The 26194-nt window shown below is 43.7% G+C and overlaps 1 protein-coding gene across 2 annotated transcripts in view; it reads right to left on the bottom strand.

Moving 5' to 3' along the window:
• LOC126484010 (colorectal mutant cancer protein) overlaps positions 1-26194 on the bottom strand; it is a 605708-nt gene that overhangs the window by 59254 nt on the left and 520260 nt on the right. The gene's annotated exons all lie outside the window — the stretch shown is intronic.

Consider the following 26194-nt stretch of genomic DNA (forward strand, 5'->3'; position numbering starts at 1 on the left):
CATTTCCATTTTATAAGCTGTAGCATGTTGGCATTACATGTAACATTTTTTTAACAAGACGGTGATTTCTTTTTATTTTACTTTATTTCAAAAACATTTACATTACAAATTTACAAGTACTAATTCTTTTTCAACAAAATGTTCAAATGATTGTTACATTTTCTTTTTATTTTCCTTGAAACTGACGGAAGCATGGTACGATACACAGGGGTACGTTGCAGGAGCAGCATACATACACTCCTGGAAATTGAAATAAGAACACCGTGAATTCATTGTCCCAGGAAGGGGAAACTTTATTGACACATTCCTGGGGTCAGATACATCACATGATCACACTGACAGAACCACAGGCACATAGACACAGGCAACAGAGCATGCACAATGTCGGCACTAGTACAGTGTATATCGACCTTTCGCAGCAATTCAGGCTGCTATTCTCCCATGGAGACGATCGTAGAGATGCTGGATGTAGTCCTGTGGAACGGCTTGCCATGCCATTTCCACCTGGCGCCTCAGTTGGACCAGCGTTCGTGCTGGACGTGCAGACCGCGTGAGACGACGCTTCATCCAGTCCCAAACATGCTCAATGGGGGACAGATCCGGAGATCTTGCTGGCCAGGGTAGTTGACTTACACCTTCTAGAGCACGTTGGGTGGCACGGGATACATGCGGACGTGCATTGTCCTGTTGGAACAGCAAGTTCCCTTGCCGGTCTAGGAATGGTAGAACGATGGGTTCGATGACGGTTTGGATGTACCGTGCACTATTCAGTGTCCCCTCGACGATCACCAGTAGTGTACGGCCAGTGTAGGAGATCGCTCCCCACACCATGATGCCGGGTGTTGGCCCTGTGTGCCTCGGTCGCATGCAGTCCTGATTGTGGCGCTCACCTGCACGGCGCCAAACACGCATACGACCATCATTGGCACCAAGGCAGAAGCGACTCTCATCGCTGAAGACGACACGTCTCCATTCGTCCCTCCATTCACGCCTGTCGCGACACCACTGGAGGCGGGCTGCACGATGTTGGGGCGTGAGCGGAAGACGGCCTAACGGTGTGCGGGACCGTAGCCCAGCTTCATGGAGACGGTTGCGAATGGTCCTCGCCGATACCCCAGGAGCAACAGTGTCCCTAATTTGCTGGGAAGTGGCGGTGCGGTCCCCTACGGCACTGCGTAGGATCCTACGGTCTTGGCGTGCATCCGTGCGTCGCTGCGGTCCGGTCCCAGGTCGACGGGCACGTGCACCTTCCGCCGACCACTGGCGACAACATCGATGTACTGTGGAGACCTCACGCCCCACGTGTTGAGCAATTCGGCGGTACGTCCACCCGGCCTCCCGCATGCCCACTATACGCCCTCGCTCAAAGTCCGTCAACTGCACATACGGTTCACGTCCACGCTGTCGCGGCATGCTACCAGTGTTAAAGACTGCGATGGAGCTCCGTATGCCACGGCAAACTGGCTGACACTGACGGCGGCGGTGCACAAATGCTGCGCAGCTAGCGCCATTCGACGGCCAACACCGCGGTTTCTGGTGTGTCCGCTGTGCCGTGCGTGTGATCATTGCTTGTACAGCCCTCTCGCAGTGTCCGGAGCAAGTTTGGTGGGTCTGACACACCGGTGTCAATGTGTTCTTTTTTCCATTTCCAGGAGTGTATATTGTTCTATTGTCACGAGCTTTTGTTGAACACTTTCAGCACCATCTGTAGGTTTTTTCTAAAACGGGCATATGATCGCCTACTTTTGCCAGTCGAACATAATCTGGTACGGTGTTCTTCTTGGTTAGAATGGTTACTGGACGACCTTTTTTTTTGCGGGATGTAAAGCCATCTATCAATTGTTTTGCGAGTCATAATCGAAAGTTCAATTGATCATCATATCCCTCTTGTCCTTTATTAGTTTTGTTCAATATAAAGGCATTTACAACTGCCATGTCTAATAGGAAATAGAGAATCCAATGCCACCACTTACGAGAACGTCGACCTATTGCGTAACGTTCTCTAAGTTGATCAAAGTGATCTACACCTCCCATTATGGTATTGTATCTTGCCACAGCTGTGGGACACATAACCATGCTAGTTGTGCCATCCTTATTCTTTCTTGAGACAAGTGTGGTATCTCTAGGATTGTCTGAAGTTGTCAAAATAGTGACAGGTTTGTTGTCCATCCATTTTATAGCTGCAATGCCACGTTTGCACTGAAACTGAAATTCTCCTCTTTTCAAGGTACATTTATCTTTCATCATTGAAGAAAGCCCTTTCCGGTTTGCTCTGACAGTCCCTATAGAGTAGATTCCATTGTTCAAAAGCATTTGCATTAGATTCACTGTGGTGAAGAAGTTGTCAAACGCTCCTAAACTGTTACTATATTTCAGGTTTTGGGTGAGGCTAATGACTACACGCTCTCCCGTCATTTGATTTTCCTGTGTAAATATCAAATTTTATGACATATCCAGTCTTTGAATCTGCTAAACACCATACCTTGTATCCTCATGTTACTGGCTTGAGAGGCATATACTACTTGAGCGAAGACTGCCCCTTGAAAGGTATCATGCTTTCATCCACAGCCAATACCTTATTAGCAGTGTATGGCTTACGAATTGTGTTGTTCAGAAAAGTTATAAGAGGTCTGACATTGTGATGTTTATCGTGGTTTGGATGCCCTCTTGGAGGATTCAGCCTGTTGTCATTTATGTGAATAGTTTCACATATCTTTTTGAAACGTTTGCATGTCATAGGTTTCGATATATAAAGTTGACCTAAGGCAGGTTCTGAACTCCAGTAGTGCACTACACTTGGCAACACAACCACACCCATCAAGATATTCATTCCAATCCAGGCCTGTAACTCCTCTACATATAAATTCGTCCAGTTATTTGTTGACTCACTTACAGTCTGACCAGATTGCCGTTTTTGTTTCTGTTGCTCTGCATACAGACTTGTCTGCTGAACCACATACTCCAGCTTCTCATTGGTAAATAAAGAAAGGAAGTAGTCTCTCTCTGTGCTGTGCTTGTTCAATGGGTGGTTGACAACTGGTTCTCCTTTTGTATCAACGCAAAGAAAGTCGAAAACAGCAGTGTCATCAGACCATTCCTCTTCTGCCAATGGCTCTTCTGCACTTACGGTACTGTTACTAGTGACTCGTCACTGAAAACAATTCTACTCTAGTATATGAGATTCCAGGCTGAAGATATGTCCTTTCAAGACTATTCTGTTCAACAGCTCTTCCAAGCCCTCTGCTGTCTGTAACAGAATTAGAATATATTCTTCTCCCACAATTTTAATTCCCTTTTCAAATTTTTCCTTGGTTTTGCGTTACTATTCACTATACATATATAATTTACGTAGAGGATATCGTCAGAAGCTATTGCCTATTCGCCAATGATGCTATTGCATACAGAGAGACACGATCGATATAAAATTTGAGCGAAATGCAAGAAGATCTTCAGGTCGACGTTTGGTGCAGGGACTGTCAGTTGATCCTCAGCATAAACAAATGTAACATACTGTGCATAAGTAAGCGGAAAGACCCATTATTGTATGTTTACACAAGTACCAAATGCTCACTCGAAGCAGTCACATCTCGAGTGTCCGTATGGAGTGATACAAGGTGGAACTATCACTTAAAACTGATCTCAAGGAAGGTAGATATCAGATTGAGATTCATTGGAAGAACCCTCAGAGAGTGGATGTAACTTTCTGTACCATCTTTCAACCGATACTTGAAGATTGCTAGTATGACTGGAACCCGTGCCAGATATACACTGCCAGAAAAAAGTAAGAGAGAGAGAGAAAGAGAGAGAGATGGAATGCAACTCCCTGAAGAACTGTGTTTTGAAGGCAACAGTGTATGATGTGTATCTTTTTTTGTTACGGTCATCAGCAATCAGAAGACACTCAGGAGGGCTGTCTGTCCGCCCTCTGTTTTGACTTTGCAGGCAGTAACTGTGCTAAATTTACAAGTGAACAGTGTTTGCAGATTCATTTAAAGATACAACCGTGTTCCACCGATGAGTACGTACGTACACCTGTTAAATAACCTTAGCCATTTGAACGGGTTCGTACTGTGGGCCCCAGGGAAGCTGGATGGACCTGTGGACTGGTTGCTACACATGTGGGCACAGTGTGTCGGTGGTGTGTCGCTGCTTTCATCAGTGATCTGTGGGACATTCCCACACCCATTGATCAGGTTCTGGACGTCCGCGTAATTCTGGTTAAAATTGATAACATTGTGCGAGCAGTGGTGTCCGACCGAACATCATGCAGGGAAGAAATCCCGGCATGTGTTGCAGCTTCTGTATCACCTAGGACCATTGGGAATCGTCTGCTTGCATCAAGACTAAGACCACGTGTGTCTCTGGCCAGGCTGCCACTGACACTACAAAAGCAGCTCAGCGCAGCTACTCTGATATGGAGAAATAGTCGACTGTAGGTTGGGATGGCACTCTGTCATCTTCAGTAGGGAGAGGAGGTTCTGTCTGTGTGTGAGTGATGGACGTACACGTGTACGGTGTAGAACTGGGGAGCGGCCTACGACGGAGTGTTTTCGGTCACAACACATAGCTCGCACCGTGGTGTGGGGCGTCATTAGTTACAATTCAGGGTCACACTTGGTGTTTCTGCAGGGTTAAGTAACCAGCGTCGGCTACATTTCACAGGTTGTTATACCAAGGCTACTGCCATTTCTTCGACAGGAAAGTAATGTGATTTTTCAGCGAAGAATGCTCATCCACATACGGCTGCAGCGTCGCGAAGTGCTCTTCGTGGCTTGCAACAACTGCCCTGGCCAGCAAGATCAGCAGATCTCTCGCCAATCCGACATGTATGGGACATGGTGAAGCAGGAACTTCTCCAGAACCTGCAAGAACCACTGCCGAATCGCAACAAAATGTGCAAGATTCTTGGGACAGTGTATCGCAGCTTGTCATTCGGCACATTTGTGATAGCATGCGAGAATAAACACCTGCTTTGCCAACAGAGAGGGATACACTGTGTATTTATGTGACTGTTTGGGGTACCCTTTACAGTGACACGTGTTTCTCATTTGTTCTGAATTTATTATCGTATATTGACATGCAGCGATGACCTACCTGTTACATCGTCTGTCAATAAAATTACCATATCCTTGAGAATTGAGCCCCGAAGACCAATTTAGACGTGTCTGAGACGCCATAGACGGCGGTGGGACACCAACCTCTCGTCCGCCATATGCCCGAAAACCAGGAGTGATGGTCTGGGGTGCCATTTCTTTTCATAGCATGACGCCTTTGTTGGCATCTGCAGCACCCTTGCAACACAGCGATACTTCGACGATATTCTACGCCCCGTTTTCTTTCCAGTCATGGCAAACTATCCTGGGCTTACATTTCAGCAAGGTAATGCCCCTACGCACTAGGCGAGAGTTCGAACTGCTTGTCTTTATGCTTGCCGAACCCTACCTTGGCCAGTAAGTTTGCCAGATCCCCCCCCCCCCCCCAAAAAAAAAATCGAGAACTTTGGAGCATTACCGGTAGGGTCCTCCAACCATCTCGGGATTTTGACGATCTGGCGCCCCAATTGGACATCAACAACTCTCTCAATCCATGTTAAGCCGAATAACTGCTTGCATTAGGGCCAGAAGTGGACAGATCATGTAACTAATGAGGAGATACTGAATAGAATTGAGAAATAAATAAATTTATGACACACGTTGACCAAAAGAAGGGATCGGTTGATATGACATACTCCGAGGTCTCAAGGAAACGTGAATTTGGTAACAAAAAAATGTTCAAATGTGTGCGAAATCTTAAGGGACTTAACTGCAAAGGTCATCAGTCCCTAAGCTTACACACTACTTAACCTAAATTATCCTAAGGACAAACACACACACATCCATGCCCGAGGGAGGACTCGAACCTCCGCCGGGACCAGCCGCACAGTCCATGACTGTAGCGCCTAGACTGCTCGGCTAATCCCGCGCGGCGAATTTGGTAACAGATCACATCATGAGACATCAAGGAATCGTCAATTTGATAATGGAGAAAAGTGTGAGAGGGTAACAATTATAGACAGAGACCAAGGCATGAATATACTACGCAGGTTCAAGTGAATGTAGGTTGTAGTAGTAATCCAGAGATGAAGCGGCCTGTACAGGTTAGAGTAAGGTGGTGAACTGCATCAAACGGGTCTTCGAAATGAAGTCCACCACCACAACGACGACAATAGTCCTGCAGCACTCCCTGGGGGGGTACGGTCGAAGTTATTTTTTTGTCTGAGGATTTCTGATATTCTGTACACCTATATATATTATTAGGCGATAGTATGGAACTGTAACGAATATCTTCCGGAAGTCAAAAACACGGAATCAACGTGTGACCCGTTGTTCACTGCCTTCTGGGTCTCGAGGGCGAGAGTCAACGATTACATACCTTCCTACATAGGAAAAACGTTAATAGGACAGATAGCAAAATTCAAACGCTAATCGCAAACTCATTAGCCTTATAAAAATGATTCTATAGACCATATTAAAACTGTTTGCCGAAGCCGGCCTGTGTGGCCGAGCGGTTCTAGGCGCTTCAGTCTGGAACCGTGCGACCGATATGGTCGCAGGTTCGAATCCTGCTTCGGGCATGGATGTATGTGATGTCCTTGGGTTACTTAGGTTTAAGTAGTTCTAAGTTCTAGGGGACTGAAGACCTCAGATGTTAAGTCCCATAGTGCTCAGAGCCATTTGAACGATTTTTGAATTTGTTTGCCGAACAGGAACTCGAATCCAGGTGCACGCCTTTCTAGGAAGTTCGTTACCAGCTACGCTTTTCTGTAGCCGTCCCCACGGTCGGAGTCGTAGCATCAACTTGCCACATCCTTTCCCCCATTCATACGCTGCCCCATATTCCACGAGCTCTCGAACCATATACTCGTAGTTGAAGGTGGACATTAATGAGGGATGTGTCCACCCTCCGCCTTTATGAAGGCCAGAACTCTGCTAGGGACACTTTCAATGATGTGTCCGACTGTCCCTGGAGGAATGGGAGCCCATTCTTCCTCAAGAACCGAAACCAGTGAAGGTAGTGATGTTGGACGCTCGGGTCTGGAGCGAAGTCGACATTCCGACTCATCCCAAAGGTGCTCTATTGGGTTCAAGTCGTGGCTTTGGGGAAGCCAGCCTATTTTAGGAATACTGTTGCCTATAAAACATTGCCTCATAGACGCTGCTTTAAGACAGGATACATAGTCACGCTGATACAAACAGTCATGGTCTCCGAACTACTCCTCTACCTCACGCAGTACACACTGCTGTAAAATTTGCTCTCGCTCTTCCGCATTTAGCGTTTTCTTACGTGCAACACGGGAACCACACCCAAACCACGAATAACAACACGATACCGTAAAACAACATCCTCTGTACTTCACTGTTCACACTACACATGATGGCAGGTAACGTTCTTCAGTATTAGCCAAACCAAAATCCTTCCATGGGATTGTCGTAGGGTACAGCGTAATTCATCACACCAAATCACTTGTTTCCGATCATCCATTGTCCAGTGGCGTCCTTCTTTGCACCATCTCAAGCGTCACTAAGCACTGACTAAACGTGTGGCTCTGCTCGATGATCGACCACTGTACGCCGTTCTTTTCACTGCCTACTGACCTTTCCTTTATTGTATGATTATATGACGCAGTTACCTCTATAAAATATCTGAGAGTATGCGTGCGGAACGATTTGAAGTGGAATGATGATATGAAATTAATTGTTGGTAAGGCGGGTGCCAGGGTGAGATTCATTGGGAGAGTCCTTAGAACATGTAGTCCATCAACAAAGGAGGTGACTTACAAAACACTCGTTCGACCTATACTTGAGTATTGCTCATCAGTGTGGGATCCGTACCAGGTCGGGTTGACAGACGAGAGAGAGAAGATCCAAAGAAGAGTGGCGCGTTTCGTCCCAGGGTTATTTGGTCTGGGCGATAGCGTTACGGAGATGTTTAGCAAACTCAAGTGGCAGACTCTGCAAGAGAGGCGCTCTGCATCGCGGTGTAGCTTGTTGTCCAGGTTTCGAGGGGGTGCGTTTCTGGATGAGGTATCGAATATATTGCTTCCCCCTACTTATACCTCCCGAGGAGATCACGAATGTAAAATTAGAGAGATTCGAGCGCGCACGGAGGCTTTCAGACAGTCGTTCTTCCCGCGAACCATACGCGACTGGAACAGGATAGGGAGGTAATGACAGTGGTACGTAAAGTGCCCTCCGCCAGACACCGTTGGGTGGCTTGCGGAGTATAAAAATAGAAGCAGATGTAGGCAATCACTTGGTGCTAGCTGGACTCCTGGTAGCATTTTGGACCTCAACAGGGATTCCTTCCGCTGATTTCATGCGATTTTTTACAACCAACCTCGGTCATACTCGACGGTCCCTGTCCGTGAGAAAATGAGATTTGCATGGTCTCCGTTTAGCTATGGTTGTTCCTTCGTGTTTCCGCTGCATGATACCATCACAAACAGTCACTTGGAAGATTTAGAAGGGTTGAAATGTCCCTGACGGATTTGTTAATAAGGTAGCATCCAGTGACTAGGTACGAGCGTACGGAATAGGTTCCCAGACATGTGACTGGCTCGAAGACTTCTTAAGTAATGGAACACAGTATGTTGTCCTCGACGGCGCGTGTTCATCGGAGACAGGGGTAACATCAGATGTGCCCCAGGAAGTGTGATAGGACCACTGCTATATATATGATCTGGCGGACAGGGTGGGCAGCAACCCGGTATTGTTTGCTAACAATGCTGTAGTGTAGAGGAAGGTGTCGAAGTTCAGTGTCTGTAGGATGACACCAGATGACCTAGACAAAATTTATAGTTGGTGTGATGAATAGCAGCTGTCTCTAAATGTAGAAAAATGTAAGTTAATGCGGATGAGTAGGAAAAACAAACTGGTAGTGTTCGGACACAGCATTAGTAGTGTCCTGCTTAACACAGTCACGTCGTTTAAGCTTCTGGGCGTAACTTTGCAGGGCGATATGAAATGGACGATCATGTGAGGACTGTGGTAGAGAAGGTGAATGGTCGACTTCGGTTTATTGAATCTGACTGCAGAACAGTCGTACTGCCGCCAAAATACATTTCGCGCAGGGACCACGAAGATAGGGTACGAGAAATAAGGGCTCATACGGAGGCATACAGACAGTCGTTTTTCGGTCTATCAAGCAAGTGGAACAGGGAAGAAAATTACTAGTAGTGGTACAGCGTACCCTCTGCCGCGCTCGTGCGGTGGCTTGCGGAATAGGTATCCAGATGTAGATGTGGAACGTTCCAAGTCGCTGAGCTCTCCTAACCCATCCATTCTGCTGTTGTCGCTTCTCTACCAACACAGTACTCCTTAACTCCTCCTATTCTGGCAGATCCGCCTCCCGCGACATCAGGCGGTCAACTCCGCACTGCATAACTCTATTTAGATACTTCTGATCGGATAATGTACAGAGCAAATCAGAAATGATAGAAAAATTTAAACTCTTGGCTTTTCTGATCAGTTTCCTTCAATGCTGTGCAACAGTGAACTGGTGAATAGTTCGCTTAATTGATATCTGTCGATCCGCTATTACAAACCATTAGAATCTACATCTACATTTATACTCCGCAAGCCACCCAACGGTGTGTGGCGGAGGACACTTTACGTACCACTGTCATTACCTCCCTATCCTGTTCCAGTCGCATATGGTTCGCGGGAAGAACAATTGCCGGAAAGCTTACGTGCGCGCTCGAATCTCTCTAATTTTACATTCGTGATCTCCTCGGGAGGTATAAGTAGGGGGAAGCAATATATTCGATACCTCATCCAGAAACGCACCCTCTCGAAACCTGGACAGCAAACTACACCGCGATGTAGGGCGCCTCTCTTGCAGAGTCTGCCACTTGAGTTTGCTAAACATCTCCGTAACGCTATCACGCTTACCAAATAACCCTGGGACGAAACGCGCCACTCTTCTTTGGATCTTCTCTCTCTCGTCTGTCAACCCGACCTGGTACGGATCCCACACTGATGAGCAATACTCAAGTATAGGTCGAACGAGTGTTTTGTAAGCCACCTCCTTTGTTGATGGACTACATGTTCTAAGGACTCTCCCAATGAATCTCAACCTGGCACACGCCTTACCAACAATTAACTTTATATGATAATTCCACTTCAAATCGTTCCGCACGCATACTCCCAGATATTTTACAAAAGTAACTGCTAGCAGTGTTTGTTCCGCTATCATATAATCATACAATAAAGGATCCTTCTTTCTATGTATTCGCAATACATTACATTTGTCTATGTTAAGGGTCAGTTGCCACTCCCTGCACCAAGTGCCTATCCGCTGCAGATCTTCCTGCATTTTGCTATAATTTTCTAATGCTGCAACTTCTCTGTATACTACAACATCATCCGCGAAAAGCCGCATGGAACTTCCGACACTATCTACTAGGTCATTTACATACATTGTGAAAAGCAATGGTCCCGTAACACTCCCTTGTGGCACGCCAGAGGTTACTTTAACGTCTGTAGACGTCTCTACATTTAGAACAACATGCTGTGTTCTGTTTGCTAAAAACTCTTGAATCCAGCCACACAGCTGGTCGATGTTAAGAAGAGTCGTTAAAACATATCGTTGTCCCTTGCAGTGATTTCTGGCGGCGGCGGTTTCGACTTAATAGAGCTACTCGTAATACGTGGAAAATCCCGTCGCCGCACGACCTCGGAGATTGAATTAATCCATGCATCGGACACCCTCGATCTGACCGAGATCAAATGCGATATCGCGCGTTTTGTCCGGCGACGAGCCGTAAAATGTCTGACGACATTACTCTCTCGCTGTTTCTTTCTCTCTGTCTCTCAATAGTAACTACCTCTAATTTAATTCCCTCTTTAGTGTGACACTGTCATACTCGACAACACACTAATAACAGAACAGCTTAACAGCTAGAGACATCATCTTTTAAATGAATCTGAGCAAGTGTCTTGCACTTTCGTCAGCATATTCTGTTTCCCTTATCTAGTGAACGCTGCAACGGGAGATCCTGCAGTTAAAAACAAATCATCGCAGACCATGTGGCAAAACATATACAAACTAATCAAGAAGCGCTCAGTTGGGCGTATTTTGCTCTTACATGAAATTCTCACTGCGTTGATCTGAAGACAAGTGTTGATTTATTTTGCATATTTTCGGTCTTTGTTGTGTTGCGGGACTATCTTCGCGGGCAATGTACCTTAAATAAATGAAGCGTTTATTCAGTAGAAACGAGCAGTAGTAATATTGTATAAAGCAGATAGTTGGACATCTTACACAAGTCTTTTTAAGAACATTTGTTCCTTAATTGTTTTTGTTGCTGACTAAAAAATCACTTTCATCTGAACTGTGTTTACCAAAATCGCAATGCAAGACACAAAAATAATTTTCATGCAGACTTTGCTTCTTTGTATACGGTTGGGAATGGACTTATACATACTCTAGAGCCTCCATTTAATATAATGGCCGGCCGAAGTAGCCGTGCGGTTAAAGGCGCTGCAGTCTGGAACCGCAAGACCGCTACGGTCGCAGGTTCGAATCCTGCCTCGGGCATGGGTGTTTGTGATGTCCTTAGGTTAGTTAGGTTTAACTAGTTCTAAGTTCTAGGGGACTAATGACCTCAGCAGTTAAGTCCCATAGTGCTCAGAGCCATTTGAACCATTTTTTTTAATATAATGAAGGAAATCGGGAATCCGCACTAACTCGAAAGAAAATTAGAACTATACCTCATCAGCGACTGTTTTTACAAATTATCTGAATATCTGGATTCAGAAAGCATAGCGATTAGGAGCTGTAGGACAAGTAGTTATCATCGGTAAACGGGACTCATTAGTTACAGAAGTTGATATCCGGCCGGAGTGGCCGTGCGGTTCTAGGCGCTACAGTCTGGAGCCGAGCGACCGCTACGGTCGCAGGTTCGAATCCCGCCTCGGGCATGGATGTGTGTGATATCGTTAGGTTAGTTAGGTTTAATTAGTTCTAAGTTCTAGGCGACTGATGACCTCAGAAGTTAAGTCGCATAGTGCTCAGAACCATTTGAACAGAAGTTGATAAATATTTTCTCAAAGCAATGACATTCCAACGAAGTAAAAATTGCGCTACCAGTAGCAGATGAAAAACAGCTATATACAGTAACTGAGGAGATAGCAACTATTTTCAAAGCGGCACCTCCCTTTCTAATTTACTAAATTAAATGTAGGTGTCATAAGCAGGAATAACGTTACGTAGTATAGTTATAGTTTATCGTTAATGTATCTCTTCACTCGCGCTACAGTCTGGAACCGCGCGACCGCTACGGTCGCAGGTTCGAATCCTGCCTCGGGCATGGATGTGTGTGACGTCCTTAGGTTAGTTAGATTTACGTAGTTCTAAGTTCTAGGGGACTGATGACCTTAGAAGTTAAGTCCCATAGTGCTCAGAGCCATTTCAACCATTTCATTTCTCTTCACTCGTTCCTAACCCCGGAAGGTTCTACTTCTTGTTCGAATTTACGGAACAAGATGAATGAATGAATAAATCAATGAATGAATGAAAAGTCACCCTACCTATAGGCATCATATACACAGCCGCGCGGAGTGGCCGTGCGGTTAGAGGCGCCATGTCACGGACTGCACGGCCCCACTCTTAGCATAAGTTAGTTTATATAGTTTGTAACTCTAGGGACCGGTGATCTCAGCAGTTTGGTCCCTTAGGAATTCATACACACACACACACACACACACACACACACACACACACACACGCACTGTGACCAGTAATCGAATACCTTATCGATACGTGGTTACGTGATTAATTTAATCTGTGGGCCTAAGCGTATGAGTGAACACTCCCCCCCCCCCCTTCTCTCTCCAAGTTTTTGTTATCTCGGGGAAAATATCACGTAGCAATTTAATTCACTGACGTAACAACGATGCAATTGTTTAAATGCGTCCAATATTTTTTTAAAAAAAGTCCAGATAGTCGCGCGTGTTAAAGTGCAGCTTCCGAGATGGGGAGGCGCGCCTGCTCCGGATCGAATCTGCCGGCGTATTAACAACGAGGGTCGATGTGCCGACCATTTTGGGTGTGGTTGCTAGGCGGTTTCCGGTACCCCATTACGTGAATACCACGCTGGTACCCATATTCCGCTTAAGATACACGATTCGCAAACATTTGGAAAACTTTGGCTCACTTTATATAAAAAATATTACAAGCAGACATTTGTGGTAGACATATTCCACCCCGCGGGGGAGCGGGGCGACAGCAGAAACTCGCTACCCCACAAATTAACCATACGGAATGCGTTAATAACCATGCCAACTCTGAGCCAATGGGGGACAAAGGCACAAGAAAAAGAAAAAAAAGGCGTCGTTGAAAAAACAAATCGCACATTATCCATCTACATCTGACAATTACGCTCACCGAAGGTATGGCCACATGCGACTCGTGGAGTATCTCATCCTCAAAATGAGGAGGCTATCTGATTCTACGTATAATTTAAGATGGTTAAAATTGTCAATGGTATCAAGATAGTCCGTAACGATCTTCCATAAAAGCACGTTTTCACTACGGTTACGAGGGATTTTTTCTCCTAACAATTATTTGTAACTAATACACGACATTGTAACAATGACGAATTAAATACGAAACCAATGATGCGGCTGAAGCTTCTGACGCGGTGACGGTTGCCTGGCGACGACAATGTTTCAAGAGTTCAGTTGTTTTGTGTCTTAGGTGTGGACGATCGCAGTATCCACGCGGTAACCTGATGTAGTATTGCAACGTAACGGCTGACAGCAAAAAGACGGAAGATCATGGACAGAATCGAGCAGAATCTCAAGAGGTATTTTAACAAAAAACTTCCTGGATAGCGGAGTGAATTTTCCGAAAATGCACGGATGCAGAAGTCGTGCTACTTGATACTTTTGCAGAAGAAGCGACAAAATGTTTTTACCAAACACAGAAAAAACGAACGAGTGACGACAAAACCAGATTTGTTGAGGCACGTAAAATGGCAAAACAGCGCTAGGCATTTCCGGATAGTGAGTTCTTCAAGAAATGTAAGCTTGAAATCCTCTATCCAGATTTTTAAAGCATCACCTTACCTTATCCAGGAGAACAATGACACGCGAAATACGGAGCATAGACTATTCTTTGTTTGAACAGTTGGCGTCCAAGTGTTGGAGTTTGACTGGTTTAAAGTTGCACTGGTTTAAGATACTGCGCAGATGTTTATTTTTATCCGAAGTGTTAATAATAACGTTGGTGTAACTAAGGAACATCTTCCGGTGGAGTCAATGAAAAACGCCACAATAAGAGCGGAGTTGTTTATAAATGTTAAACAGTGCATCGAGAAGCGTAGCCTACCAAACGAAAACTGAGTAACAGTCAGTCATTCAACCGCAGCTCTTCAAACCATCGCACCGATAATGCACTCAGATTTTGATGAGCTTGTGAGAGAACTCAAACAGCTCCACCTTCCGCATAAAAATCGGTAAGTTATTATTTTTACTCGGACTTGCTATTAATTTTATTTTCCTCCCCTCAAAGGGAAAATTTTGTGCTTTTCTCAACTTTATTTGCAAAAAAACATGCAGTCAACCCTAGCTTCACCCCCCACCCCTTTCTTATACTCCACTTTTTCCCCTTTCTGGCATGAGCTTCCCTCCGTAGTTCTCATCCTGGGTATCTTTCGGCTGCTGGCCAACCACGGAGCCAAGAACTTTTAAATCAGCTCAAAATTAAAACACTTGCCTTCTCTTGTACTAATCCTCATCGACCACATACCTGTCTGAAGAATGTTTCTTCCCTCTCGTTGTTTGAAGAAAACATCGTCGTGAATAAACCTCAAAAATGAAAACTAATACTTATGTCGTATACCTGATGTCCTGTGTTCATGTACAGGGGTGTTTTCTCGGGTGAAAATGCTATTTGTTTATTTTTTAAGTCTAATCTTTTGTGTAGCATACTCACTTTTTATGACAAAGCGTAGAAGGTTCTACATTTAACACAGAGATTAGGATATCGACCCTCATCCTATTCATAATTTTAGAATTCTCATGAAACATTTCAGGTAAAGGCTGGTACATTCTTTGTACCAGAAAAGGCAACAACGCCTAATCAGCGATGGACAATCACCATCGTCATCATGTACAACAATATTATAGGGTTGAAAACGATGGTTACTAATCTTAATGGTTGCTTAAATTAATTTGAAAGTGAAGAACTAGCTGTTGCTCTTTCCCACTCTTCTCATGTGAATGCTGTAATAAAAAGTTTGGTCATTTTTTAAATTATTAAATTGTTTTGTTGCTTGATAGAGTTCACAGATTCATGCTACATGATACTTTAGTACCTCTCTATTATCCGCGTTTTCCTTGATACTCTTGTACCATTTTTAACAACTTTCATTGGGAAATATTTGTTAGATTTTTGAGAGAGATGTATTCAGAAATGAATGAAATGTAGGGTCCGCATCACCTGCTTTATGTACGTCGGTTGATAATCGGTAAGTCCCTTCTGAAGCTTTCTATAGTGGAATCATTAACTCTTCTGTTTCTGAAGCTAACAGTGGATGTAACTGTAGACTTTGAATTTCACTGTTCTCTGATACTGTTCGTTGACCATCGTGGTCCGAGAGTCTATTTAAAACTGTATTGAAAGTAACTTAGGTGACTATGTCTTCACATACAAAAATGTTATAGATCTTTAGTGCGTAACACTTATGGAAAAGTAAGCGTTAAGCAATATTTCTGGGCCTTTCTGTTAATATCGGAAGATTGATATCGGAAGATTGACACAACAGTGATTTAACTAAAAAAATTCAAAATATTTGCCTGCAGAAACTTTGAAGTGTATTTATTACAACTGTACACGTGGGAGTATCACTTCAGATCACATGCTTTCGTATGTTGTGTGCAAAAAGTATTTGATATGATGTCAAGAAATTAAATTTATTTTCACATAATGACAACCTGTGCTTTTTGGCAGCAGTGTTCATACAACTGATACCAATTAAATTAAAATTAAAACAATAGAAAAAAACCTCATTTGCCAGTACTGTTTGTAAGATAGAAATATCCTATCCTCTAGTCTTTTACCTTTCCCTGCTTTGAATGTATTCCGAGTGGGAATGAGCAGCAGCTAGTTTCTCACTTTCAAATTAATTTAAGCAACCATTAATATTAGTAACTATCGTTTTCAACCCTATAATATTGTTGTACATAATGATGGTGACTGTCCATCGGAGCACTTTCTAAAAGTAACAGTGAAACTTACTACAATCAGCTCAAAAGAAAAATTACTGCAGTATTTGCGATGACATACACCACAAGTATTGAGTCAATATGAAGTCACTTCAATGGCTTCCAGGAAATCAGGAAAGTAATTAGTTCTGACAAAAGTAAAATTTCCCACACGTTTGGTAATATTTCATGCAAAATATTAACGACACGTATGTTCTAGGTCATACATGTAAACCATCAATATGGCACTGTTAGACCGCTATTTAAGAAAGGTCTTAGGACAGATATTATAGCTGCAGACTCGTTTCACTATTCATGTTTTCCTGAGAAGTTTAGAAAGTGCGGTTTTCTTAGAAGTGGTTTAGCTAATCTATGAACAAGAGATTTTGACACAGTCCGTTTCCAAGAGTGCCTCTCTGCTGAGAATCTCTTTGTGACCTGTCTAAGGCACTAGACTGAAAAATCACAATATCATGTCAGGCAAACTTAAAGTTAACTATTTTCAACGCGAAACGAGTAATTGGTTCATTTCATATTTCAGCAATAGAAAGCAGAGAATGATGTTAGATAGCGCAGATTATTTTCTGACGGAACAAAAAGAAATCACTAATAATGTTTCACAGAATAGATATTGGCTCCACTCCTACTCTTGTTATTTACAAATCACTTCCCTTCTTACTATGATGTGGCAGAAACAATTGTCTTTGGTGATGATGCAAGCATCTTAATCAAGCCCAATAGAGGAGCTTCAACGGAAATAGTGGTCAACAAAATTTTCACAAATACTTTTTCTTGTTGTAAATCATATATCACTTAATTTACGGGATAAGACCGCACAAGGAAGATAGCAACATAATTTGGAACAGAATCCATATACATAGTTACTAAATGTTAATATGAATAGTAAATTAAATATTATAGATATACGAGTACTCTAATGTTTTAATTCAGCAGCATTTGATTTGTGTGTGGTTGTTGATTTTGGCAAAAAAAAAAAAAAAAAAAAAAAAAAAAAAAAAAAAAAAAAAGTAGCTAACGTTGCATGCTTCCACTCGTTGTCAACTATGAACAATGTACAATAAGACTATCGCTAGTCTGCAGCAATTTGAAAACAATAGTAGTATTGATCAATATAAAACTACAAATAAAAGTGACCTCCACTGTTTGCAACTTTATCTTATACCCTTCCACGGTGGGAGTAAAACGTGCACACGTGTTTGCCAACCAACCATCCTTGTGAATTAAGGGTACTGACTGAAAATGAAAATACTTACAGTAACAACCTGAAATCATTTTTACTGCACAGGAAAGACTCTGTTAGTTTAAAGGTAGGTTGCGACTAATTTAAAAGAGAATAGCATGTTGCGATATTTTTACTGAGAATATATAAAGCCACTGACACGTTCCGATACACAAGGAGCTACTGCAAATGTGACCCTTGAAACTCTAATATATCCTACCTAAATCAAACTGAAGAGCTATGTTTCCAAGTTGATCACAATTGATCATTGCGTATGATTCTTAATTCACACTTTTATGTAGTGAAAATGTTCTATCTTGCATATGCTTTACGCCAGAATCCGGTAGCAAGAAGATGGATCTAATTGCAGATTTTTCCGATGTGAAGCTTCCTGTTCACCTATGAGTACACGCAAACACAAGAGCAAAATACCGCAATGAAAAACATCGAAATTGCTTTACAGGTGCTAGGTCTCTCAAACGAATGCCATACACAGAGCTGAGACTATGTTGGGAATATATACGACTGTTCATAATGCCGTGATGTATCGAAACGAAACAACTAAAATGTAAGCATCTACGTTTTAGAAACGTAATGATTAAAAAAAACCTTTTTCATAACACCTTGAGAACGTAGTATACCAATCACAGCGGTTTTGGTAGGGTAAAACACAAATATACGTTTTTCGAGAACGACATGAATCATAAATTTGCGCATGGAAAGTATCCCCTCCTCCTCCTCCTCCCACATTTACTTGCGATGACGAAATTCTTCTCAAAAAGAAAAATCCTCTGATTTTGTGGCAAAATATATTTGTGCAAACTAGACCGGACAGCATTTTGTATAAGACACTTAATACTCAAAGTACACTCTAAGACAAAAAAAGGGCACCGCGAAGGTATTATCAAGATGGGACGGAAACCGATAGATGAGATGTACACGTACGGACAAACAAATGATTACAATTAAAGAAAAAACGGACGATTTATTCAAGAGAAAGAGCTTCACAAATTGAGCAAGTCAGTACCAAAAAATGGTTCAAATGGCTCTGAGCACTATGGGACTCAACTTCTAAGGCCATCAGTCCCCTAGAACTTAGAACTACTTAAACCTAACTAACCTACGGACATCACACACATCCATGTCCGAGGCAGGATTCGAACCTGCGACCGTAGCGGTCGCGCGGTTCCAGACTGTAGCGCCTAGAACCCCTCGGCCACCCCGGCCGGCCAAGTCAGTACCACCTCTGGCTCTTGTAAAAATAGTTATTCGGCTTGGTATTGACTAACAAGAGTTGTTGCATGTCCTTCTGAGGGATATTGTGCCAAGTTAGGTCCAATTGGCGCGTTAGATCGTCAAAATCCATAGCTGGTTGGAGAGTTTTGCCGATAATGCTCCAAACTTTCTGAACTGAGGAGAGGTAAGGCGAGCCAGCAGGCATACATGCAGGGTTTGAAAAGCATAAAAAAACAAGCAGTAGAGACTCTCGTATATCTACATCTACATCTACATCTACATTGATACTCCGCAAGCCACCCAACGGTGTATGGCGGAGGGCACCTTACGTGCCACTGTCATTACCTCCCTTTCCTGTTCCAGTCGCGTATGGTTCGCGGGAAGAACGACTGTCTGAAAGCCTCCGTGCGCGCTCTAATCTCTCTAATTTTACATTCGTGATCTCCTCGGGAAGTATAAGTAGGGGGAAGCAATATATTCGATACCTCATCCAGAAACGCATCCTCTCGAAACCTGGCGAGCAAGCTACACCGCGATGCAGAGCGCCTCTCTTGCAGAGTCTGCCACTTGAGTTTATTAAACATCTCCGTAACGCTATCACGGTTACCAAATAACCCAGTGACAAAACGCGCCGCTCTTCTTTTGATCTTCTCTATCTCCTCCGTCAACCCGACCTGGTACGGATCCCACACTGATGAGCAATACTCAAGTATAGGTCGAACGAGTGTTTTGTAAGCCACCTCCTTTGTTGATGGACTACATTTTCTAAGCACTCTCCCAATGAATCTCAACCTGGTACCCGCCTTACCAACAATTAGTTTTATATGATCATTCCACTTCAAATCGTTCCGTACGCATACTCCCAAATATTTTACAGAAGTAACTGCTACCAGTGTTTGTTCCGCTATCATATAATCATACAATAAAGGATCCTTCTTTCTATGTATTCGCAATACATTACATTTGTCTATGTTAAGGGTCAGTTGCCACTCCCTGCACCAAGTGCCTATCCGCTGCAGATCTTCCTGTATTTCGCTACAATTTTCTAATGCAGCAACTTCTCTGTATACTACAGCATCATCCGCGAAAAGCCACATGGAACTTCCGACACTATCTACTAAGTCATTTATATATATTGTGAAAAGCAATGGTCCCATAACACTCCCCTGTGGCACGCCAGAGGTTACTTTAACGTCTGTAGACGTCTCTCCATTGATAACAACATGCTGTGTTCTGTTTGCCAAAAACTCCTCAATCCAGCCACACAGCTGGTCTGATATTCCGTAGGCTCTTACTTTGCTTATCAGGCGACAGTGCGGAACTGTATCGAACGCCTTCCGGAAGTCAAGAAAAATAGCATCTACCTGGGAGCCTGTATCTAATATTTTCTGGGTCTCATGAACAAATAAGGCGAGTTGGGTCTCACACGATCGCTGTTTCCGGAATCCATGTTGATTCCTACATAGTAGATTCTGGGTTTCCAGAAATGACATGATACGCGAGCAAAAAACATGTTCTAAAATTCTACAAGAGATCGACGTAAGAGATATAGGTCTATAGTTTTGCGCATCTGCTCGACGACCCTTCTTGAAGACTGGGACTATCTGTGCTCTTTTCCAATCATTTGGAACCCTCCGTTCCTCTAGAGACTTGCGGTACACGGCTGTTAGAAGGGGGGCAAGTTCTTTCGCGTACTCTGTGTAGAATCGAATTGGTATCCCGTCAGGTCCAGTGGACTTTCCTCTATTGAGTGATTCCAGTTGCTTTTCTATTCCTTGGACACTTATTTCGATGTCAGCCATTTTTTCGTTTGTGCGAGGATTTAGAGAAGGAACTGCAGTGCGGTCTTCCTCTGTGAAACAGCTTTGGAAAAAGGTGTTTAGTATTTCAGCTTTACGCGTGTCATCCTCTGTTTCAATGCCATCATCATCCCGTAGTGTCTGGATATGCTGTTTCGAGCCACTTACTGATTTAACGTAAGACCAGAACTTCCTAGGATTTTCTGTCAAGTCGGTACATAGAATTTTACTTTCGAATTCAATGAACACTTCACGCATAGCCCTCCTTACGCTAACTTTGACATCGTTTAGCTTCTGTTTGTCTGAGAGGTTTTGGCTGCGTTTAAACTTGGAGTGGAGCTCTCTTTGCTTTCGCAGTAGTTTCCTAACTTTGTTGTTGTACCACGGTGGGTTTTTCCCGTCCCTCACAGTTTTACTCGGCACGTACCTGTCTAAAACGCATTTTACGATTGCCTTGAACTTTTTCCATAAACACTCAACATTGTCAGTGTCGGAACAGAAATTTTCGTTTTGATCTGTTAGGTAGTCTGAAATCTGCCTTCTATTACTCTTGCTAAACAGATAAACCTTCCTCCCTTTTTTTATATTCCTATTAACTTCCATATTCAGGGATGCTGCAACGGCCTTATGATCACTGATTCCCTGTTCTGTACATACAGATTCGGGGCGTCTCCACACGTCTTCGGCCTGGAGACTCATTGACTGGAGTAGAACTGTCTCCAATGACGAGTCCCGCTACGGACTGAGCCTCGATGAACAGCGAAGACAGAAGTGTGATACCAACGTGATTACCGCGGCCATACAGTTGCTGAAATGTAAGCACAGGACTGCTTGAAATGAAGGGAAACAAAATGGGACGTAGAATATCGTTCACGTAACGCTGAGGTGTAAGGGTGTCGCGTATGACAACCAATGGGGCCCTGCTATGAAAAGATACGGTATTGCATACCATCACTCCTGAATTTCAGGCCGCTTGGTGAGTGACAGTCAGGTTGGTATTCCACCGCTGTCCGGGGCGTCTCCACACGTCTTCGGCCTGGAGACTCATTGACTGGAGTAGAACTGTCTCCAATGACGAGTCCCGCTACGGACTGAGCCTCGATGAACAGCGAAGACAGAAGTGTGATACCAACGTGATTACCGCGGCCATACAGTTGGACAATCAGGATTGATGGTGTGGGGTACCATTTCTTTTCATACCAGGACCTCTTTAGTTCTCATCCGCGGCGCTCTTACAGCACAGCGGTACGTAGAAGATATTCTAAGCCCTGTTTTATGAGCCTTCATGGCTAGCCATCGTGGGCTTACATTTCAGCAAGATAACATCTCGTCCGCAGAAGGCGAGAGTTTCTTGTATTCGTGCTTGCCAGACCTTACCTTGGCCAGCAAGGTTGTTGGATCTCTCCCGAGCCGGCCGGAGTGAGCGAGCGGTTCTAGGCGCTACAGTATGGAACCTTGCGACCGCTACGGTCGCAGGTTCTAATCCTGCAACGGGCATGGATGTGTGTGATGTCCTTAGCTTAGTTAGGTTTAAGTAGTTCTAAGTTCTAGGGGACTGATGACCTCCGCAGTTTAGTCCCATAGCGCTCAGAGCCATTTGAACCATTTTTTGATCTCTCCCGAATAGAAAACTTTTGGAGCATTAGGGGCACGGCCCTCCAACCAGCTGGAGGTCCTGACATCTAATGCGCCAGTTGGACAGAATTTAGCACGATATCGCTCAGGAGGATATCCCATAACTATATCAATTAATGGGAAGCCGAATAACTGGTTGCATAAAGGACAGCGGTGGACCGACGTGTTAATGACTTGCTCAACTTGTGAAGTTCTTTCCATTGAATAAATCATCCAATTTTTCTGAAATTGTAATCGTTTGTTTGTACATGTGTATCACATCTACCGACTTCCGTTCCCTTTCGGATAACTCCATCGTGGTGTGTGTGTGTGTGTGTGTGTGTGTGTGTGTGTATTTATTTCTGTGTTTGTGTGATCTTTTTTCTTTTTTTGTCTTTGAGTGTATCATAATACGCAAATGAAGAAAGACTGAATACACTTCAAATTGCTCAAAATGACTTAACCGTATATGTTGGCTTTATTTGCTATATGTGACAAATGTTTGTGTAAAATAAAAAAAGTTCTGTGCTCCTTGTTAAATAAATAGCGAAACATTCTTCTTCTATTATATTGCTTACTCTGAAATATGTGCCGGCCATTGTGGCAAGCGGTTCTAGGTGCTTCAGTCCGGAACCGTGCTGCTGCTGCTGCGGTCGCAGGTTCGATACCTGCATCGGGCATAGATGTGTGTGATGTCTGTAGGTTAGTTAGGTTTAAGTAGTTCTAAGTCTAGGGGACTGATGACCTCAGATGTTTAGTCCCATAGTGCTTGCAGCCATTTGAATTTTTAGAAATATGTGGTCTTGAAAGAGTAATTTGGGACCAAGACGTAGCTGTCCTTCGCCCTTCTCTGTTTATTTTCTTTTTACAACTAATATTTTTTAACATGCTTTTGTCATAAAGTACAGTCAAACTCTGATATGTGCTTAGTTGGACAGCTTTGAATTAGCTGCAGACTGGCACGTTTTTATCTCCGAGGCAAAGGATCAATCAGGCAATGAAGAATCAGTTGATTTCCCTTCCTGCTATAACATTTCGGCGCTGCTATTGCTTCCTTATTGATGAATGTGGAAAGTGATACCGGGCGTGTGGCTTGTGACGGAAGTGACGAAAATTTATATTCAGCATCTCCGACAAAAACATGTGTTTCGCCACTCGGGAGTGAGTGGCCATTTTAATACAGATAATAAATACTTAAAAATAAATACAGAAACAAAAATAATTGCGGTAATGAAGGAGATTCATTGCTGCTATAGTCTAACCAAACCCATAGTATTCTCTAAACCTGACAAACTTCACGTAATACAGGAAACACACTGATTTCAGGATACTCAGAGGGGATACAGATAGCATTTACTACCAGATTCTGAATAATATCAAAAAGATACTGCCTGGCCATAATGGGTTACGTCAACATCACAGCGGTTAGTAAACAAATGTAAAAGTGTGGCTTTGGAGACATAACTATCACGGGATTAGGCTTAAGAAGTTTGTTGCAAACATGAGAATCGCTACAATATACAGGGTGTATATGAAGTCCGTGAACACTTTCAATTATTTATTGCACAAGTATCAAACATTTTACAGATATCATACATATGTCATTTGGAAAAGAAACCCTGAAAGTTTGGTAATTTGCCGATCGTCAGCGCTAGTCGCAAACATGGCGAGTTCAGGTGCGGAGCGAGCTTTCTGTGCGCTGGAGTTAGACAAAAACAAGTGTGCTACAGCTGCTCAAAGAATGTTTAGACCCAAGTACGGTAAGAAGCCACCAACAAGGAAGTCCATTTACCACTGGCACAACAAATTCGTTACGACTGGCTGCTTGAGCCTGGCAAAGAGAACCGGACGTCCCAGTGTGACTGAAGTGAATGTGGAGCGCGTACGAGAGACTTTCATAAGGAGTCCAAAGAAATCGCTGCGTCGTGCATCCCGTGAAGTCGAAATGGCTCCAGTGACAGTGTGGAAAGTACAGCGACAGAAGCTGTCCATGAAACCATTCAAATTGAAGCTAGTGCAGAAGCTCAATGACGACGACAAAGACGAGCGTTTTGAGTTTTGTTCGCAGTTGTAACAATTGAAGGAGCATGGGGATGTATTGTCGGTGGCTTAATTTATAGCGACGAAGCCACTTTTCACACTAATGGGAACGAGAACAGGCATAACTGTCGAACCTGGCGTACAAAGCATCCACATGAATGCACTGAATTTGAGCGTGATTCCCCAAAGGTAACTGTTTCTTGTGCCTTGTCACGTCGAGAACTATACGGACCATTCTTCTTCGCCGAGAGCATTGTCACTGGATATTCCTTCTTGGACATGTTGCAGCAATGGCTGATGCCTCAAATGCAATCGGACTATCCGTTCATCTTTCACCCCATTTTCATCATGAAGTTCATGGGTACCTGAAGGCGGAGCTGCCGCATCGATGGGTCGGCTGTGCTAAAGAAGGGGACAGCTGTTTCATCAAATAACCCTCCAATCACCAGATCTCACTATGGGGGACACATTAAAGATCTGGTGTATGTACCGCCTCTACCACGTGATGTAGCAGAGCTCCGGGGGAGAATACGGGAAGCGACTGCCACAGTGGACGGTGCCATGCTGGGACGGGTATGGCAAGAATTCGATTACTGTACTGACGTCTGCCGGGCCACTCATGGTTCCCATATCGAATAAACTTTCCGAGTTTATCCTCAAAATGCAATATTATGACATCTGTACAATGTTTAGTTATTGTGCAATAAATAATTGAAAGTGTTCCCAGATTTAATGTACACTCCGTATTAAAAAAAAATAATAATTGTTTACCTAACAGCATGTCCATCTCTCGTAAAAGGCGAAGACTGCTGGAAAACGGTGCAAACCGACGGCACAGAATCGACAGAAATGGAAGAGGCCTACTTTAGCACTGGACAGATGACAACTTGTAAAGAAGAAAACATGATGATAAAGAAGCAGCCCGTCTACAAGCTACGATCGTGCTACAGTGGTTCGAGGAGCATGGTAGCGAAATCACGTTAATGTCTTGGCCACCAAGTTCGTCTTATGTGAATCCGCTGGTTTTCTTCTAGGTCGCTACCGAACGCCACTACCGCGAACACAAATCAGTGGCCAGTTATTTACGGGGATTACATGATTTGTGCGTAGACACCTGATGCCACACAGCTCCACAAATCCACCGACGAACTGTAGAATCGATGATACGAAGAGTCGCCGATTTATTACGTTACAAAGATGGTTCAACAAGCTATTACGCAAGTGGTCAAAATGTTATGGCTCACCAGTGAATTTGATAAAAATATCAACTTTCTATGTCTACACGTCCCCGAAAACAAGTGTTTTGAATAGTCGGACAGGCAGAAAAAAAAAAAGATCGTGTTCCACTGATGGCCGCGAAGCCACAACCGGGGCTGGGTGCAAGTCTTACTTCAGATGACGCCGCATTGGGCGACTTGCGCGTCGGTGATGGTGAAATGGTTGATGAGGGCAGGACAACACCCAGTCCCAGCGGAGAAAATCTCCAACCCGGTCGGGAATAGAACCCGACGCCCCTGCATGGTAGGCAAACACGTTACCAGTCAGATAAGCAGGCGGACACAGACAGACAGACAACGAAGTTTACCTCGAAGGGTTTCGTTTTGACGGACAGAGGTACAGAACCCTAAAAAACGGTGGTGCTGCATGTCTACCATAAACATTAATAAACTTGGGCTAGTCTTTCTTAGTTTTGTTCTCTTATTGTCCCCAACATATTTCTCCCAACGCCATAAAAAACTCGCCTGTTTCTACAGTACACTGAGGTAGCGACATGCTCTTATACAGATGACGGAAGAATCGCGTACACAAGGTATAAAAGAGCTGTGCACTGCTGGCGGAGCTGTCATTCGCACTCAGGTGATTCATTTGAAACTGTCGCCGACGAGACTAAGGCTTCATTTGAAAAGGTTTCCGACGAGATTATGGCCTAACGATGGAAATTAACAGACTTTGTACGTGGAATGGTAATTGGAGTTAAGACGCATGGGGCATTCCGTTTGGGAAATCGTTAAGGAATT

Source organism: Schistocerca serialis, chromosome 1 (genome assembly GCF_023864345.2).
Source record: "Schistocerca serialis cubense isolate TAMUIC-IGC-003099 chromosome 1, iqSchSeri2.2, whole genome shotgun sequence".
Classification (NCBI taxonomy): Eukaryota; Metazoa; Arthropoda; class Insecta; order Orthoptera; family Acrididae; genus Schistocerca; species Schistocerca serialis.